This window comes from Talpa occidentalis, unplaced genomic scaffold, assembly GCF_014898055.3.
Source record: "Talpa occidentalis isolate TD23 unplaced genomic scaffold, MPIMG_talOcc4v2.1, whole genome shotgun sequence".
NCBI classification, from domain to species: domain Eukaryota; kingdom Metazoa; phylum Chordata; class Mammalia; order Eulipotyphla; family Talpidae; genus Talpa; species Talpa occidentalis.
The window spans coordinates 121,446,563-121,466,609 of NW_026555331.1; the positions used below are offsets into that span (position 1 = coordinate 121,446,563).

General features: G+C 43.2%; 1 pseudogene; it reads left to right on the forward strand.

Annotated features, from left to right (window-relative positions):
• Positions 1-1,656: 1,656 nt before the first annotated feature.
• On the forward strand, positions 1,657-2,724 carry LOC119251089 (proteasome subunit alpha type-3-like; annotated as a pseudogene).
• The last annotated feature ends 17,323 nt before the right edge of the window (positions 2,725-20,047 follow it).

Here is a 20,047-nt window from a genome sequence, read left to right on the forward strand (position 1 = left end):
TTTTGGTATTATTGAACTTTCTTGTTTATGCTACTTACAAGACTCACCAAGTTGTGTGCCCCTGGGTTTCATATACACCTCAACTTTGAAATCAGTTTCCTAAAAGAATTAACTCTTTCTTTGTAATGAAATTGTTGATAGTATCAATGACTTTCTTTTTACTTTTCCTAAGAGAAAATGTTTCAAAGAAGTCTCTGATTTGAAAAATGGGAGAAACTGGTTCATGTCTTTATAGACTGAAATCCTTTCAGGGCAGATCATAGATTTGACTTTTTTTAAAAGATTTTATTTATTTATTTATTTATTTATACATACATACATACATACAAGCACTGGGTACAGTCAGAAGTGCGGGAGGGTGAGAGAATTCACCAGAGCCAGAGCGGGGAGCAGAGCAGGCAGAAGGACCGAAGTACACTGCTGAGGGGAGCAGCGGGCGGCAGGAGAGGTCTGCGCGCCATGTGGGATCCTCCTCCGGTGGCCAGGCAGCTGCCGGGGATCAAACTGGCGCTGCAGAGGCTGCGGGCAGCTTCGCAACCCAGCACTCAACCGCTGCGCCTCCAGGGAGGCCCAGATTTGACTTTTTTAGTTGAATTCATGATTATCACCTAATGTTTTATTTTTTTAAAGATTAATTTATTCTAGAACTGGGGTACAGGCAAGATGTGCGGGAGGGTGAGAGAATTCACCAAAGACAGTGCAGGGAGCAGAACAGGCAGACTGACCTAGCTTGACAGCACTGCGCTCAACTGCCTGTGCCACCAGGGAGGCCGTCACCTAATGTTTTTTTAAAATAATTATAACTATTTGAAATATCTTTTTAAAAAAATATTTATGCATACAAGAACTGGGGTACAGGCCAGAGAGTGGTGGGTGAGAGGATTCACCAGAGCCACAGTGGGGAACAGAACACGCAGATCAATGGAAATACACTGCTGAGGGGAGCAGTGGGCAGGGCGGTCTGCTGCGCCATGTGGGTTGCTCTCTGGCTGATTGAACTTGTGCTGCAGTGGCTGTGGATAGCTTCATAGGTTGTGTCTTAACCCCTTGAGCCACCAGGGAGGGCCTTGACGTATCTTTCCTCTCTGGCACAAAAAAATTCAACTTGGGTAAAAGATCTGAGATGACTTGGGGTATAAGGATAAAGATTATTTTTTGGTAGATTTCATCAAAGCCTGATTTTAAAACATTGTGCTATTAAGCTTTTATTTTTGGAGTGATAATTATGTGGGCCTAAAGCTTTATATAAATAAGTAATTAGAATTTCTGTCTTCATACAGCAATGCATAGATTTAATTTCATTACCTATTAATGGGATACAAAGTGCTCTTGGTAGTTATTTGGACTTTAAGTTGGCTTTCTATCTTCATGATCTTTATTAGATTGAACTGGCCTTAAGCCAGCCAAAAATATTATAGTTTCAATTTATTAGTTTCATATTTGCTGAATCAGAAGCTTTTATAAAGGCCAATTCTACAGGCAAATAATAATCTTGGTCGCAACATTTTTATTAGCCCTACCTTTAGACTTTGTCATTATAGATTGCTTTTTGGCTCTGTTAGTTAGAATGTTGTCTCAGAAGTAAATATCACTGGATTCTTGGTTATGGAATTCTATTTGTAAAGGATTAAAAAGTGAATGAGATAGGCCCTCAAACCCTATGTGTCTGTGTGGTTTTAGCATCATGAGCTCAGTCGGCACCAGCTAGGATTTGTCAGCCGCTGTATTCTCTCAAGTTGGATATGTTATGAAAGCTGTGGAAAATAGTAATGCAGCTATTGGAATCAGATGTAAAGATGGTCTCATTTTTGGGGTAGGAAAATTAGTCCTTTCTAAACTTTATGAAGAAGGTTTCAACAAACGACTTTCTAATGTTGATCATCAGGTCGGAATGGCAGTAGCAGGTTTGTTGGCAGATGCTCATTCTTTAGCAGACATAGCAAGAGAAGCTTCCAACTTTTTTATTTATTTATGCATACAAGAACCAGGGTAAAGGCCAGAGGTGCGGGGGCTGGGGGTGGGGGGTGGGTGAGAGGATTCACCAGAGACAATGGGGAGCAGAAAAGGCAAATTGACTGAAATACACTGCTGAGGGGAGCAGTGGGGAGAGACAGGAGAGGTCTGCTGAGCCATGTGGGTCACCTCCCTGCCAGAGATTGGGGATCTGGAGATCAGCAATTGAACTTGTGCTGCAGTGGCTGTGGATAGCTTCAGAGTGCTGCGACTTAATACTTTGTGCCACCAGGAAGGCGCCAGCTCCCAATTTTAGATCTAACTTTGGCTGTAACATTCTGCTAAGACTTCTTGCAGACAGAGTGACCATGTATGTACATGCCTAGGCTCTCTACAGTGCTCTGAAACCTTTTGGCTGCAGTTTTATGTTAGATTCCTACAGTGTGAATGATGGTGCACAACTTTACATGATTGATCCATGGGGGTGTTTCATTCGGCTACTGGGGCTGTGCCATTGGCAAAACAAGGCGAGCAGCAAAGACAGAAAGAGAAAAACTACAGATGAAAGCAATGACCTGCCTTGAAGTTGCAAAAATAATGTATGTAGCACATACTGAAGTTATGGATAATGCTTGTGAATTAGAGTTCACCTGGGATAGTGAATTAACTAAAGGCAGGCATGAAATTGTTCTAAAAGATATGAGGAAAGAGGCAGAGAAATATGGTAAGGAATCTTTAAAGGGAGAAAATGAATCAGACGGTAACATGTAACGTTCACTTCAGTATCTATTTTAATTTTCTTTTGTTTTTTTAAAGATTTATTTATTTATGCTTACAGGCCAGAGGTGTGGGAGGTGAGAGGATTCACCAGAGACAGAGTGGGGAACAGAACAGGTCGACTGACTGAAATACACTGCAGAGGGGAGCAGCAGGTGAGACAGGAGAGGTCTGCTGCGCCATGTGGGTATATCCCTGGCCACCCAGGGAATCGAACTCGTGTAGCAGTGGCTGCGGATAGCTTCATAGGCTGCGTCTCAACCCCTTGCGCCACCAGGGAGGCCCCCTGTTTTAACATTCTAATATAGTCTCATTTAACTATTTCACTTAGTAGATTATTACTTACCCATTAACCAATTTTCATTAAACTTGTGTCTTGTAAAGATTGAAAAAAAGGTGAACTAGACATGTGAACAACAGATAGATTTTTTTTTAAGGTTTTTTTTTTTTTTTTAATGCACACAAGAGCTGAGGTACAGGCCAGAAGTGTGGGGGGAGGGGGGGTGAGAGGATTCACCAGAGACAGAGTTGGGAACAGAACAGGCAGATTGACCTAAGTACACTGCTGAGGGGAGCAGCAGGAGAGTCAGGAGAGGTCTGCTGTGCCATGTGGGTTGCTCCCTGGCCTGCTAGGAGATCGAACTCATGCTGCAGAGGCTAAGGACAGCTTCATAGGTTGTGTCTTAGCTCCTTGTGCCACCACGGAGGCCCTAAGGGTTTTTTTTTATTATTTATGCATACAAGAACTGGGGTGTAGGCCAGAGGTGGGGGGCGGAGGAGGAAGGGGAAGGTTTCACCAGTAACAATCAGGAGCAGAACAGGTGGATCTACTGAAATATGCTGCTGAGGAAGCAGTGGGTGAGAGAGGAGAGGTCTGCATGCGGGTTAGCTCCCTGGCTGGGGGTTGAACTCATGCCACAGTGGCTGGCGATAGCTTGATAGTGCTGAGACTTTAACCCCTACACCACCAGGGAGGCCTCAGAGATCCTTTTTTTTTTTTTTTAATTTTTTTAATTTTTTTTTTTTTTTTTGGTGGGACCCTTGCTGGTGGCCGGGGAACGAACCAGTGCTGCAGAGGCTGAGGGCAGCCTCGCAGCCCAGCACTCAACCGCTGCGCCACCAGGGGAGGCCCTCAGAGATACATTTTAAAAAAAAAATTGAACAAGGTGGGCCTCCCCTGCTGGTGCAGCGGTTGAGTGCTGGGTTGCGAGGCTGCCCACAGCCTCTTAAGCACCAGTTTGATCTCCCTCCACCAGCGAGGGTCCCACAAAAAAAAAAAAAAAAAAATTGAACAAGGTAAATATAAAAGTTTTCTTTGTGTCACCATAAAAGCATGCTTTAAAATGACATTTCCAGATCAATGATGAAAATGTGTCACAAACAAGGGACTATTATTAATTCTTTGCTTCTAAGGTCTATTTTAAACATTGCATATGCACATATTGAAAAGGAGAGAATTCTGAATTCCAATATCCAGACATGAAGTAAAAATTTAGGTACCACAAATCCAAGAGACTTAAGATGTAAATTACAGTGGAGATGCCAAAAGAAAGGGAAAGGGAGAGAAAAAAGTGAACTGAAAAATGTGAATATTATTTCTTCTCTCTAGTGTTGGTTAAATAGTACAAAGAGGTTTTTATAACATACAACTAAAAAGAACCAATTAAAGTGTGGAAAAAGTGTTCCTTTGCATAGTCAAATACTAGGCAGGAAAATGTAATGTCAATAGAAATTACCATAGCAGGTTTCAGTAAAGGATTGCAGAACAATAAGGCTTTGTTAATCTCACACTAGTTTATTCAAATAGTGTGTAATATAAAGCAATTTCTGCTCCCCAGGCAGGAATTTACGATGGCTACATTTAAAGGGAGGATAAAGTGTCACTTCAAGGGGAAATCAGGTTTGGAAAAGGCCTCCTGGTTGGAGAAACTTGTATGTCCCAAAACCACTCTGAAGCAGGCCAAGTTAAACAAAATGACCGAGAACCACCCTGGGAAGTCAGCAGGCTTTGTCCTGAGCTGCATTTCCCTTATTTCTCTTGCCTTTTTGATGGATGGCAAAATATCCCCAACTTAAGGTGGGGAAGACAGAGAACCTCAAGACCTGGATAGGCTATGTCTTCGAAAGTGACCTCCTCTTCCCCCTGACGAAGGGTGTACTAGTTCATTCAAGAGAATGTCGTCATCCGTCTGTGGGCTGTATGTGTATTTAATTGATAATGATGGTGAATACAGAGCATCCTACCCTAGTATAAAAACACTGGACGAGAGTCAGACATGAGTCAGACAAGAGGAGGCTTGAATCATAGATTATTTTGAACAATTTTGGTTAACAATTCTCCCCAAGAGAACAATCCTCTAGCTTTATGTTGGTCTTTTTTTTTTTTTTTTTAAACCTAATTGATGTTAACTTTTTTTTTTAAAGATTTATTTATTTGTGCATACAAGAGCTGGGTATAGGTCAGAGGTGTGGGGGTGAGAGGATTCACCAGAGACAAAGCAGGGAATAACAGAACAGGCAGACTGACCGAAGTACATTGCTGAGGGGAGCAGCAGGCGAGTTAGGAGAGGTCTGCTGCACCATGTGGGTTGCTCCCTGGCCGTTGGTGGCGGGATCGAACTCATGCTGCAGAGGCTGTGGACAGCTTCATAGGTGTGTCTTAACCCCTTGCGCCACCAGGGAGGGTCCTTATGTTGGTCATTTTTGTAGAGTTAAATGGGAAAAGTTTAAAATTCCACAATTTTTTAAAACTCAGCTTTGATTCCAATTATTGATTTATGCTTTCAAAGACACCAAGTATGTCAGTCTCCCAACAGCCTGTTTCTTGAGGCCTTGCTGAGCAGCTAGTCCCCTGTGTACTAGCTAATTAAGTAAATGAATAATGGGAGGTAGGGGGCATAAGAACCTAATTGAAAACTCACCTTAAATAGGGTGGAGTTGCTGGGGCCTCTCTGGTGGCACAAGAGGCTAAGACGCAGCACTATGAAGCTACCTGCAGCCACTGCAACACGAGTTCAATTCCTGGCTACTCAGGGTGGTGACCCACATGGCACAGCAGACCTCTCCTGACTTGCCCGCTGCTCCTTTCAGCAGTGTATTTCAGTCAATCTACCTGTTCTGTCTCCACTGTCTCTGGTGAATCCTCCCACCCCCCACACCTCTGGCTGTACCCCAGTTCTTGTATACATAAATAAATAAATCTTTAAAAAAATAGGGTGGAGTTGCCTATTAGACACTCACAAATTGGATAAGAAAGACCTTTTATTTTTAATTATTTTTAAAGCTTTTTTTATTTATACAAGAACCAGGGTACAGGCCACATGTGTGGGAGGGTGAAAGAATTCACCAGAGACAGAGGGGGGAACAGAACAGGCAGACTGACGAAATACACTGCTGAGGGGAGCAGTGGGCAAGACAGGAGAGGTCTGCTCCATGTGGGTTGCTCCAAGGCTGGTGGGGATCGAACCGGCACTGCAGAGGTTACGAACAGCTTCACAGCACTGTGCTCAACCGCCTGCGTCACCAGGAGGCCCTTATTTTATTTTTTAAAAAGATTTATTTATTTATGCATACAAGAACTGAAGTACAGGCCAGAGGTGCGGGAGGGTGAGCGAATACACCAGAGCCAGAGCGGGGAGCAGAGCAGGCAGAAAGACGGAAGTACACTGCTGAGGGAAGCAGCGGGCTGCGCACCATGTGGGACCCTCCTCTGGTGGCCGGGGAGCAGCCGGGGATCGAACCGGCACTGCAGAGGCTGCGGGCAGCTTCGCAACCCAGCGCTCAACTGCTGCGCCACTGGGGAGGCCCTTCATAGGTTTGGTCTTAACCCCTTGTGTCACCAGGGAGGCCCAAGACCTTTTTTTTGAGGTAACATTGGTTTACAACCCTGTGTGTGATTCAAAGGTATAAGGTCACACCTCCTCAGATGTGTGTCCTCACACCCCACCCACCACCAAGGCACCCACAATCCTTCACCATAGTCCCTTTCCCCTTCTCCCCATTGTTTTCATCCTCCCTCTTCCCCATCTTATAGCCTCAATTCCACAGTCGGATTTCTAGGGTTTGTTATTGGTTTGGTTTTGTTTGACCCTTTGTTTTTCTTGTATTTCACACGTAAGTGAACCATCTGTCACTAGTCTTTCTCCTTCTGACTTAATAGCTTAGCATAATCCCATCCAGTCACATCCATGTTGTCGCAGAAGGCAGGGGTTCATCTTTTTACAGCCGAGTACTATTCCTTTGTGTAGATACACATCTTCCTGATCTACTCAGCAGTCCTTGGGCACTTAGGTTGTTTCCATAACTTGGCTACTGTAAATAGTGCTGCAATGAACATAGGAGTGCGTATATTCCTTCAAGTTAGTGAGTTTGCATTTGATCAGACCTTTAGATGAGACTTTTCAGCAGATTTGGGTTTCACATAATTTTCCCATGGTCCAGAATTCTGAACTTCCATGACAGGTTTTAGCATATGCATTTAGCATGAAAGCACTGCTGTAACAGAAGTACTCATTGCTCACCAAATAGCGAGATGCTTCCCCATCCATCTCAGCCCCTCTGTAGTTTGTTCTGTCTAGCCACTAGGACAGAAGTGAAACATGTCACTTCCAGGCTGAACAGCAAGTGTAAATACTCCACATATCCTCTTCCTTTACCGGCAGGATGGTAGAGGCCCAAGATTCCAGTGATGCAGTTCCAAGTGTTAGAGCCTCTCCAGCCAGTGGTCTTGAGCTGCTTCCCTGTTTCTACCTCCCACTTCACTGCCAGCCCACATTCATCACAAAATGAAAGCAAGAACAAACCTTTATTGTGTTAAGCCCAGATTCTGGGGTTAATTTGTTACTGCAGCATAGTCAAGGCTAATACAGATGCCTTTCTAAACCTTTTAGAAAAATGGAAATGCCATCTGGAGGAAGGATGAACAAGCTGTCATGCAGTCCCTAAAGGTGTCACATAGTCTTCGCCAGGCTGCCTATGTGTCATGTGCCCCAAATGTTACTCTGCTGCTTTATTTGGTACTATTCCTTCAGTGACTAGTGAAGAAGGAAGTGAGGAAAAGCCCTGGTCAGTTGGGAGCTGATATGACAGTTCCCTTCTGATGGTTTCTCTTCTTAATCACCCTACTCTTGGGATTGTAGGCTTGCTAAACATATGGTATAAATCAGTGAAATTATTCATTGTGGTTTTCACTTGAGTGAGCTAGTTTCCGCTCCTAAGAAGGGTCTTAACAAAACAGGAAGTTTTTCTTGGATCTAGCAATGGAACTCTTGCCTTCTGACATTAGTTTTTACCAACTTCTGCAAATCTCTATTTTCCTACTTCCCTGTCAGAGGGTGGGGCAAGTAGAAGAGACTAGATAAAATCAGAAAATGTTGAGCAGCATGGTGGCAGAATGACGGCTGAGGGCTGAAAGTGTTTGGGGGAGCAAAAGCTAACCTGGCCAGGCCATTCTCTGATCTGACCATTTGGTCTTCCACTTCTTACCCCACATCATCCTTAATGAAGAGATCTAAAAAGAGATGTGAAGGGCCCAGGAACACTATGGCTAGTTGGCAGCCACTCCTGCATAGTAACGCTTGCCATCTGCAGCCCAGCTGGTATTTTTTAAAAAAAAGATTTATTTATTTATGCATACAAGAACTGGGGTATAAGCCAGAGGTGGAGGGGGTTGAGAGGATTCACCAGAAACAGAGTGGGAATAGAACAGGCAAACTGACTGAAATACATTGCTGGGCCTCCCTGGTGGCACAAGGGGTTAAGATGCAACCTATGAAGCCATCTGTAGCCACTGCAGCAAGAGTTTGATCCCTGGTCAGGGAGCTACCCACATGGCACAGCAGACCTCTCCTGACTCACCCACTGCCCCCAGCAGTGTATTTCAGCAGTCAATCTGCCTGTTCTGTTCCCCACTCTGTCTCTGGTGAATCCTTTCACACACACCACCCCCGCCCCAACATATACACACACCTCTGGCCTGTACCCCAGCTCTTGTATGTATAAATAAAAAAAATCTTAAAAAAAAAAAAAACAGGGGCCTCCCCGGTGGCGCAGCGGTTGAGCGCTGGGTTGCGAAGCTGCCCGCGGCCTCTGCAGCGCCGGTTCGATCCCCGGCTGCTCCCCGGCCACCGGAGGAGGGTCCCACATGGCGCGCAGACCTCTCCTGCCGCCCGCTGCTCCCCTCAGCAGTGTACTTCGGTCCTTCTGCCTGCTCTGCTCCCTGCTCTGGCTCTGGTGAATTCTCTCACCCTCCCGCGCTTCTGACTGTACCCAGTGCATGTATAAACAAACAAACAAACAAATAAATAAATAAATAACTTAAAAAAAAAAAAAAAAAAAAAAACAAAAAAAAACCCACACTGCTGAGGGGAGCAGTGGGCGAGATAGGAGAGGTCTGCTGCACCATGTGGGTAGCTCCCTGGCCAGGCCGAGCCATCAAATTCATGCTACAGAGGCTTATGGACAGCTTCACAGTGTTGTGCTTAACCCCTTGCGCCACCAGGGAGGCCCCCAGCTGATATTTCTTAAAATATTTTAGAGTGCATTAACATCCACTCCATCGGGGCAGGGAATGTGTCTTTCTGGTTCTAAATACCTGCCACACAGAGGCCACCAAGAGTTCTTGAACACACACAAGGAAGGAATACTTGATTCTCATAACTCATCATTGGATTCATCAAGCCAAATGTAATTAATTTCCATTTTACAAATGGAGAAATGGAAATGTGAAGAATTTATTTGCTTAGTCGCATAGGAGTTAAGAGGTAGAACTACAATCCAAGTCTTCCAATTTCTACTTTCTTTCAATAGTCTCACAGATTGGATTTAAAGTCCTTTCCCTACCCCAGCCCATATGACAATGTGATGTGCATCATCATCATCATGTGATATGTATCACCAGCCTAAGATCATGTTATTTATGCCTGCATTTGTATTTTAAAAGTCTTGTCTATCAGGAAAGATGTCAAAAACCTAACATCATAATCACTGGGGAATGGAGTCTCATGCTGCAAACTCTTAAGTTCTTACCAATTTGCATTTTCTATGCCTCCCCACTTTCTGTCACCTCCTCACTCCCAAGAATGAACATGTATTACCTACACTACACAAGTGAAAGAGGAGAGAAAATTGTCCCTAGTTTTTGACATTTTCTTTATATAAGGAATTCAACAGGCTTCTGAGTTTGTTTTTTGCCATCTAGCCCCTCAGGCAAACTGAATTCAAGCTCGCATCTGCCACTTAGTACTAATTCAGATGAATTATTGAGAATTATTATTATAATTATTCTTTTATTAACACACAGGACAAATTAAGATAACCGAGGATAAACCATGGAGTAGTAATTCTTAATAGACATTCTTAATGTTTGGAGTGGTTTTTAGGAACAAAAAATAAGCTTACCTTCTGAACTGAGGTTGCTTGCTGCCTGGATTCCTGCCAGAGATTCTAATCTGTGATTTTAGTTTGTTCCTGGGTCATGCTGAGCCCCTTTAGAATATATATCCAGACTGTTATAATTTAAAGAGATTGGTTTCAAGTCCCTGTAACCCAAGTAAGCAGTAGCTCTCAAGTTTATAATCCATCCAGGCTATTACCAGATTAAAATACCACCTGACTGAATGCTGAATGCATTTCGTGGTTTTGTCTGAGAATTCCCTCAAAACTTCCGAGGTTATTCTGAAACTATGATCAAAGTACTTCATATTATTTTGTTTTCCCCACTTTTTAAATAAAGAATATGAAAAGTCATGCAGCAGGAGCAGGATTTAAATCTTCCTCTGTCGGAGGCCAAAGCTCATTTTGTTTCTAACCAAGTCTAAGCAGAGCCTTAGTCCAGAGTCTGGAAAAGTCATTTGACAGCATTCCAGCTCTGTCAGCATCTTCCCTGCGAGCTTTGTTATTTGTTGTAAACAGCCATAAATTTCCAGATTCACAGACACACCCATATATAAATGTTAATTACTAAAATGCCTAGTAAAACCAAATGTAAATGAGCAATGAATTGAAGTCCCACTGGAATTTTCTGTTTCTGGACCAGTTCCACTAAGCACAGATATTTGAGAACCGACAAGATTTAATTTTTCTTCAATTATGTTAAAGCTTGATCTCTCAAATCTGATTCCTGTCATTTTATAAGACTTGTCAATTATGGAAAAATAATTATGGTTGATGCTATGCTTTATACTTCTTTTCAAATGGGAACCCTATTTTACTAAGGGAGAAACTGAGACTTGTTTAAATACCAGACCTCCTAGCCTCCAATTTTTGCTGAAACTTTTGCAGAGCACGCATATATGGACAACTCTCTTGTTAGTGCTTATTCTTTCTGTAAGTTCCAAAAAACACTGCTTCTAATGAAGTGCCCTGCCGGAAGGGCAGGCTTGAGAAAACAACAAAAACCCCACTGGGATGAAAGAGGCTCATTTGTTTTCAAGTTGTGACCCTTCCACACTTTGGGGGGCCCTTCCTCCAAGCCTGTGTCTGCAGCTTGGATTTATAATCTTCCACCCACACAAGCCTTGCAATTCACTGGGATCCTCCAATGAGGTTAAGGTGTAAACTGTGAGGAAGTTTTTAAGGACAAGAGCAAGCTGGGGAGGAGGGTGCGGGCGGGGGACAAGAAAGGAGAGTTAAAGGCAGGAAGTGCAATGCAGAGACGTTATGCTTGACGTGAATGATCAGGAACCTGTGCTGGGAAGCCTGGCTGGTTGGACTGCTGAATGTGGTTTTGGCCGCCAAGACAGCTTCCAGGAGGAGCACTCACTGCCCAGTGCACTGACTGGGACTGCCAGCGTGTGAACATCCCCTCCCCTTTGTCAGGATTTCTTTTATATGCGTGCACAGCCAGAGCTCAGCACTCCCAACTCAGGCTTGAAATTTGCACTGTATACCCTGGAGGGTAAATCGCAGCAGCTGCAATTTTCTGCCAGAAAAGAACTTGTGGCCCCAGTCTGGTGGCTCAGTGGATGACAAGCGCATAAAGTTTTCTGGAAGACAAAAGGAGATACCCCATGGGCTTACCTTTGAGAACTGTGAGGTGCCAAACAAATGTGAGCCAGCACTGTTCTAATTATTATCCTCTGGCAGGGATAGAGAGGTGGGCTTTCTGGGAAAGGAGAAAGTTTCAGCATGGATGGTTTAGTGCCTGAAGGGAGTGGGGAGATTTCTCCTTGCACTTTTGAAGATGGCAGAACTCAAAATGGATCTCCCACTTTGGAAAGTGTTTCTGATGCAGTATTGAGGCTATGGACCCCAGAGGCTGACTCAGGCTGGAAGTCTGACTCTACTACTTATTATATGGATGATTTAGGGCAATTTTTTTGCCTGTGGAAAGGGGGCTGGTTTCTTCTTTACTGGATTGTGGTTGTGAAAGATAGAAGTAATGTATGTGATATACATACAGCTTAATGGTAAGCTGGGAAAATGGTTTTTATTTTTTTGAGATTTATTTTTATTATGCATGCAATAATTAGGGTGCAGGTCAGAGGTGCGGGGGTGAGGGGGTTGGTGGTGAGAGGATTCACCAGAGACAGAGTGGGGAGCAGAACAGGCAGATATACTGATATACACTGCTGAGGGGAGCAATGGGCAAGACAGGAGAGGTCTGCTGCTCCATGTGGGTTAGCCTCCTGGCCAGGGATCAAACTAGTGCAGCAGAGCTGATAGCTTGATAATGCTGAGACTTAACCCTTGTGCCACCAGGGAGGCCCGGAGAATGATTTTTAGCATTGAGGCAATGGGAGGGAAGGAGAAACAATACTGTCATGTCTAATGACACATATAGGAAAAATAAACATGGGAATAATTTTTTAAAAAGATTTATTTATTTATGCATACAAGAGCTGGGGTACAGGCCAGAGATGCGGATGAGAGGGAGTGAGAGGATTCACCAGAGACAGAGTGGGAACAGTACAGGCAGACTGACTGAAATACACTGCTGGAGGGAGCAGCAGGCGAGACAGGCAAGGTCTGCTGTGCCATATGGGTAGCTCTCTGGCCGGGGATTGAACTCGTGCTGCAGCAGCTGCAGAATGCTTCATAGGTTTCATCTTAACCCCTTGCACCACCAGGGAGGCCCAATAACTTTTCATTAATACAGAATTAACCAAAGGCTCTAGAGGAACTGTGTGTGGGGAGGGGTTAAAAAAAAAAACAAAACACCCAATGCTTTCTTCAGATAGCTGGGTTCTTGGGAATCCCAGGAGGTAGTGATGTTAAATACCAAAATTCAAGGCTGTCAATGCAGGAAAATAACTCTAGCTGGTCTCCTTGAATATCTGGAGAAAAAGTATCCCTAGCACTTTGTCAAGTGAAAGAAATTATAGCTATATAGCCTATGCTTATTGGATAAGAATTCTGGAAGCTACTAGTCTCATTGATATGTTATTCCTGATTACAAATAGTCAATGGAATTGCTTTCACATTTGTATACTGGTAACACAAGTACCACCTACAGCCTATTCAGAAACTAGTTAATCCAGTAAAAGGCATCTAAGCCTGTGACTAAAAAACCAGAATGTTGAGTCCAAATATTCAAAATTTTAGACTATTATTTTCTCATTATTCTGAATCTTCTGTATTTTTTTTTTAAAGATTTATTTATTTAATTATTTATTTATTTATTTATACATACAAGCACTGGGTACAGTCAGAAGTGTGGGAGGGTGAGAGAATTCACCAGAGCCAGAGCAGGGAGCAGAATAGGTAGAAGGACCGAAGTACACTGCTGAGGGGAGCAGCGGGCGGCAGGAGAGGTCTACACGCCATGTGGGACCCTCCTCCGGTGGCCGGGGAGCAGCCGGGATCGAACCGGCACTGCAGAGGCTGCGGGCAGCTTCGCAACCCAGTGCTCAACCGCTGCGCCACCGGGGAGGCCCTGAATCTTCTGTATTTTTGAAGATCCACCATATATATAGCCATTTACCTTGAACATTAAACAAGTGTTTTTCAGGCTATGACATTGTAGGCACTGTGAGGGATGCAAAAAAAAAAAAAAAAAAAAAAACTTTAATATGACTTCAGACTTCAGAATTGGCTTGAATTGACTCAGTAAAGTGGGACCAGAGATTAAAATCACACGTAGACTTTTTTATTTTATTTATTTAGCTACTCTTTAACATTCCTCACATTCCCCAACTAACAGATTAGGACACCTAAGACTAATAGCTGTCTTCAAGCATATTTAGTAGTGACTGAAAATTAGCCAGTGTTATGGTTTGAGCTGTTACTATGTAAACAGCATCCACATCACACATCTTAGCTCATTTGGTCCTCAGAAGAATGCTATACAGTTCTTGTGATTATCATCCCAACCACTGAGGAAATTGAAATTTAGAGATTAAGGAACTTTTGAGCTGGCTCAAAACTAGTGAGTGTTGTAGCTAGGAAATAATGTGTAGTTAGCTTCAGAGAGGGGTCTCTTGGATGGCAGAAACAGAAGCATAAACCACATTGGGAGGATGGGCTGAAATTTACATTTTATCCTCTTTCAGTTAATAGCTCAGCAAGTATAAACTACTGTTATTTAGTAATAATACACTAGGGGGCGCCAAACACACAAGCTTTGACTTTAAAACTTGCTAATGCAGGTTCCACAAGGGTACAGGATGGGTTATCAGTAATGGATTCAAGTCAAAAGGCCCTCCCAAGAACTTGTCGCATTTGTGATACTTAAGTCAGTTCTATCCCTTCAAAAAGAGGATCTCATGCTATACATTCAGCAATTTATAATTTGTTTCTACTTAATATTGATTGTTATTCAAAGTACCTGTTAGTTACGTGTTTCTCTTTGCTGTCTAAGTGGTGAAGGGGAAAGATAGGTTAACCTAGATGAAAAGTTTTAAAATATCACACTGAAATGTTTGTTATCTTTCAAAATTTATTTGGCAAAGTAAAACATGCATATTTTACATCTCCCCCCATATTCAAGAGCTTAAATGGAAAGGAATGACCCTATCCTCAACATCTTTGAGAGGTAGCTCCAGATTTCTAAATAATGTTAGTTTCTATTTACTGACTTCTTAGACTTACATGTTTTCCTCTACGAAAATGAAGGAGTTGGAGCCTCCCTGGTGGCACAGGGGTTAATTCTCAGCACAATGAAGCTATCTGCAGCACAAGTTCAATCAGGCCAGGGAGCAATAGTGCTGAGACTTAACTCCTTGCGCCACCAGAGACCTCAACGTCTCCTGTTTTTAAAGATCAACTCTCCTTTTCCCATCTGCACCTGTTTGCAAACGGTAAGGGGAAAGTACTAGGAAGCATTTTGACTTGCTGTCAGGCAGCAGCCAAAATATTTCTGGGAAAAGGCTAGTCTACCTCTTCATCTCCATTTTTCCTGTGAAATAAAAACACGATGCTACAGTCACACCAAACCTTGGCTTGTCTACTACCCTTGCAAAAAGGGGCAAGTCAAGTTGGATAATAACAGAAAGTTTCCTTAAGGAGTCTGAAAGGCTGCCTGGGAATAGGCAAACATACTCCAGAGCCTTCAGACAAACACCAGCCCTTTCAGGTGGGGGAAGACCTGGCGATGGAGAATGAAAAGCACTTTCCATATCTGACACGACTCACATGGCATTGAGCAAACAGATACTTGATAAAGCCTCGTATCTTTTCCTTATTCTTACGTAACCTTTATGCCAGATATTGTTCTAAGGGTTTTGCGTTCCCTTGATTCACTAATGCATAGATAGTGAAAATAGAGGGTGAAAATTTAACTTCAGTTTGGACACAGCTGGAAAGTGGTGGGAGTGAGGAGGGAGAATTCAAACCCGCCAGCCTTCCAGCAGAGCCATTATAGCTACAGCCTCCCTTAGCTGAGCAACTGGATGAACAGTCATTTCCTCTAAGCACACAGGACGTGGGCTTGGCGCCTGCCAACATCCGGAAGATGGCGGCTGCGTCAGGCTGGGCAGTGTGTCACCACCGGGGAAGGTGGAAGTGGCATGTAATCGCTTTGGGCGGGGATGAAGAGCGGAGGGGACTGAAGGGAGAAAGGGAATTCAGTAGGGTCCCAAATACCGAAAAAGCGAGTCCTGGGTCCCCGGGGCCGCAGGGAGCACGGAGCGGAAGCGGGCCTGGCAGAGGGCGCCGGCGCCGCCCGCGCAGCGGAAGTGCGTTTCTGGGGCTCCTCGGAGATGACGCGGGCCCAGGCAGCGGCTCTCCTCTCCTGACCCCTCTGGCCGCAGGCGGAGGGGACCATCGGTCTTGGGGATTTCCGGCTCTAGAGCGGGGAGGGCCGCGGCTACCGCGGTGATCTGGTGATCTCCGGCGAGCCGCTTCCCGCGCTGAGCGCCACCCCCTCCCCAGCGGGAGGGCGGCGTCCCTCGTGACGCAGGAAGCGGCCGGGGCTACGCCCTTTCACCGGAGCCGACTCCCGACTCCCTGAGGCCGCATGGCCGCCCCGGGCCAGCTCGCCCAGTTGGGGCCAGCACTTTTGGACGGCTTGCTGGAGATAGCGAGGGCAAAATGCCCTGAAACCAAGAGACATGAACGACATCTCATGAAGTTGTTTCTCAGGCGTATAGTGGTTGGTGAGCCTTCACCGGGATCCTGGGTGTGCCCATAGTCAGAAAGCCAGTTTTTTTCTCTCTCCATATAAAAAAGGGGCTAGTCTCACAAAAGGTCAAAACTGGCATATGGAACTTCTCTCGCTCTTCACTCACTGGTCAGACTATTTGAAGAGAAGGGCTTTGAGGTCCTAGTGTTTTCTTCCCAAAGTGTATTTCCTCGCTGTGACTTCTCACCTCAGCCACTTTTTAAGTGAGCTATTGATGGTTTCTCTAAGGTCAGCTGAGTAAGGGGATCATTCCACAACGAACTTAAAAATAACACAACTGAAGAATAAGGTGCTGAAATACCATTAGTTATGGGCCTCATTGTTTAAGCCTTCTCAAAATTTTAACACTTGACAAGGGGTTTCCAGTCTGAAGTTCACAGATAGAATTCTGTGCACACTGTGTAATATACATCTAAAATTCAAGAAGGGATTCTTAAGCTTTATGATGCTGTCAGAACAGCCACAAAACTAGTTTAAGAATCTGAGTAATAGGAGCCAGGGAAACACCACTGGAAATCATGGTTAGGTCATTTAAGCTTTTTCTGGGAATGTGAAACATGAAGACAGCCTGTCTTGGCAAAAGGTACACTTACATTAAAAGCAGATTACTCCAGAATCGCACATGTGTTGCTTTTCCCAATTTCCCATCTTCTACTGGGACTCGGATGTTGAATCATCATTGCAAATAATTTAATTTCATCATCAGAAAATAATTCTGATCAATCACTAGCATATCTATGCTTTGGGGGCGTTTTAAAGCTGTATTTAGAATGCCACTTGGATTCCCCATGACTATTTCCCAGTTAATGGCTGGGTTCACAGGCTACTAGTGTAACACAGTTTATCAACAAGTCATTTGGGAAACTGTTTTTGTTGAACCCACCATGTGGAAAGGTACTTGCTTTTAGAAACATATACTATATACTTAAAAAGTTTGTTGAGGGTTGAGCTCGAGCTCATGTTTTTCTACCATAATTAAAAAAAAAAATGCATGATATTTTGTAAAAATGTTATTTTTACCACTTATACTCCCTAACTAGTGTCCTGTGAAATTGTCAGTAAAATATACAGCAAGTCCTTGAATAACATCATCTCATTATATTGAGGGGGGAAAAACTGATTCCTAACAGGGGTCATTTTGTATATTTTGCATCTTCAAGTCTGTGTTTTTTTTTGTTTTTTTTTTTTAAGATTTATTTATGCATGCAAGAGCTGGGGTACAGGCCAGAGATGCGGGGGTTGGGTTGGGGGTGTGAGAGGCTTCACCAGAGACAGAGTGGGGAACAGAACAGGCAGACTGAAATACACTGCTGAGGTAAGCAGCAGGCCAGACAGGAGAGGACTGCTTGTCATGTGGGTTTCTCTCTGGGATGCAGACGATCAAACTCCTGCTGCTGCAGAGTCTGTGGATTGCTTCATAGTGCGGATGTTTAACCCTTTGCGCCACCAGGGAGGCCCAAGTCTCTGCATTTTCTCTGGATACTCCAGTTACATGCCTTACATAACTTCTCTGTCATGGCAAAAGGTACACACATTAAAAGCAGATTACTCCAGAATCACAAATGTGCTGCCTTTCCCTATTTTCCATCTTCTCTTGGGACTCAATTAGCTTCTGGAAAATTAGGCTTTTAAACTACTTTTCAGCTTGAGTTTATCAAGAACCTAACAATACAGTAGTACACTACTTATTAATACCTCAAAGAAATGTGATTAAGTATACAGCTGTTTTGGGGAAATGTGATTAAGTATACAGCTGTTTTAAACTCTGGCATGAATCAAAGGCTGCCCAAAGAGGGCAGGTACATATGGGATGTACATGCACTGATGACTAACTTTGAAGTCTTACATAGCTTTGATAATTGCTTTATAAAATGTTTACACCTCACTGAAGAGTCCATCATTTTAACAGAAAATCTTTTTTAATTAACAGAAAATCTTAACTGTTTATTATGTCTGATTAACTCTATTAGTAGTCTGCCAATGAAGTATTGACAGTAATTTGTGATTCCACTGCATGAAAACTTGCCATCTTTGAAGGTTAGTAATGCTTTTACAGTCAGCAGGCAAATCTCTTTCCATTTATTAATATCACTTAGGACATTATTCTTTTTGAATACTGAGCATGATACAGACCTTGATTCAAATTTATTTTTTTAAAAAGATTTATGTATACAAAAACTGGGGTGTAAGCCAGAGGTGCAGGGGGTGAGTGGATTCACCCGAGAGAGTGGGGAGAACAGGCAGATCTACTGAAATACACTGCTGAGGGGAGCAGCGGGACAGGCAGGAGAGGTCTGCTGTGTCATGGGGGTCAGCTCCCTGGTGAGCCAGGGGATTGAACTCCTGCTGCAGTGGCTGGCAGTAGCTTGATAGCACTGTCTTTAACCCCTGCACCCCCAGGGAGGCCCTCATAACATTTAAACCTGTAGTTTCTATTTCTCTTTAAGTTTTGCCAACATTGTACAAGGTAGTTAAGCATGAGAAGTGAGAATTAAGCAAAATTGTCACTAGAAGTATATACTAAAAGTTAATGCTTGTATTTGCTAGTTGATGTGATGTATCTTCCTTTTCTCCTCTGTGTCAGGTATGTAAGATATGGGCTCACACCAATAACTTAAATATGCTAAAATACATTTTTCACTTGTTATTATAAATTCACTTTAGTAATGGCTAATAACACCATCTCCGGCTATGCAGTGGCATATGTAATTATCTGCCTACTCATTAGCCAGTTCTTAATATTTGTATTCTGATGTCCTGGATAAGCTGGCTGCCTTTTCCATGTACTGAGTGATCTCTTGATGGTCAGTAGGTTCTTTAGCTTACTAGTTACCATTTGAACATCGTTTGTTTTAGAAGTTAAATACTTCTGTTAATCCCTCTAGTCCAAGAATCCACAAATTCTGTATATAGCCACTCATAGGCTTTTAAGATCACACTCTCAATCATATAGCCTACCCTCTCCCTTTAAGAAAAACAAAACACCAAAACATTTTTAACTCCCAGGCTATAAAAACACAGGTAGTGCTTGCTGCAGTTTGCCAATTCTAGTCCTTAATGGGGGAAAGAGAGTAAATAAGTCAACTTCATGCATGCCTATATGATCATGGTAATTTAAGTGCTGGCTGAATATTTAATTCAATTTGGTGTTCATAATAATGCTTTCTTTGGCATTGCAAATGATCACTGAGTGTACCATTTGGTCAATTAATGCAATTATTAGAATTAAAAATAACACTCAACAAAAACTCATCAAGGTTTTGTTTTTTAAACAACTTGATAAGCGAATAAGCTTATCTCCAAATAACTTGGTATCAGTTACCTACTACCCAATTCTTTTTTACTTCTGTTTTATTATTTGGAGATGAGCTTATTCCAAAATTCCATAATCAATTTAGGATACTGTATTCAGTTCCAGGGGCCCAAAGGCAAAAAGAACATTTCAAAGATTCAACACTGCCCCAGTATCACAGTAGCTATTTATGCAGAGATCACTTGCTGGGCAAACCTACTACATGCAGTGGTAGGGAAGAGTTAACACTGGTACTTTAGAGTTCAGGCCAATCTTAAATTCTATCAGTCTCCACTAATATTTGTTAAGTTTATGCTGAATGGAACAAGACTGACCATTTTGATAGCCCTCAGATAAATCTGCTTTAAGGTACAATTTTCAAGAAGCATTTTTAAAAAAGAGTTATTTATTTATGCATACAAGAACTGGGGTACAGGTCAGAGGTGTGGGGGATGAGAAGATTCACC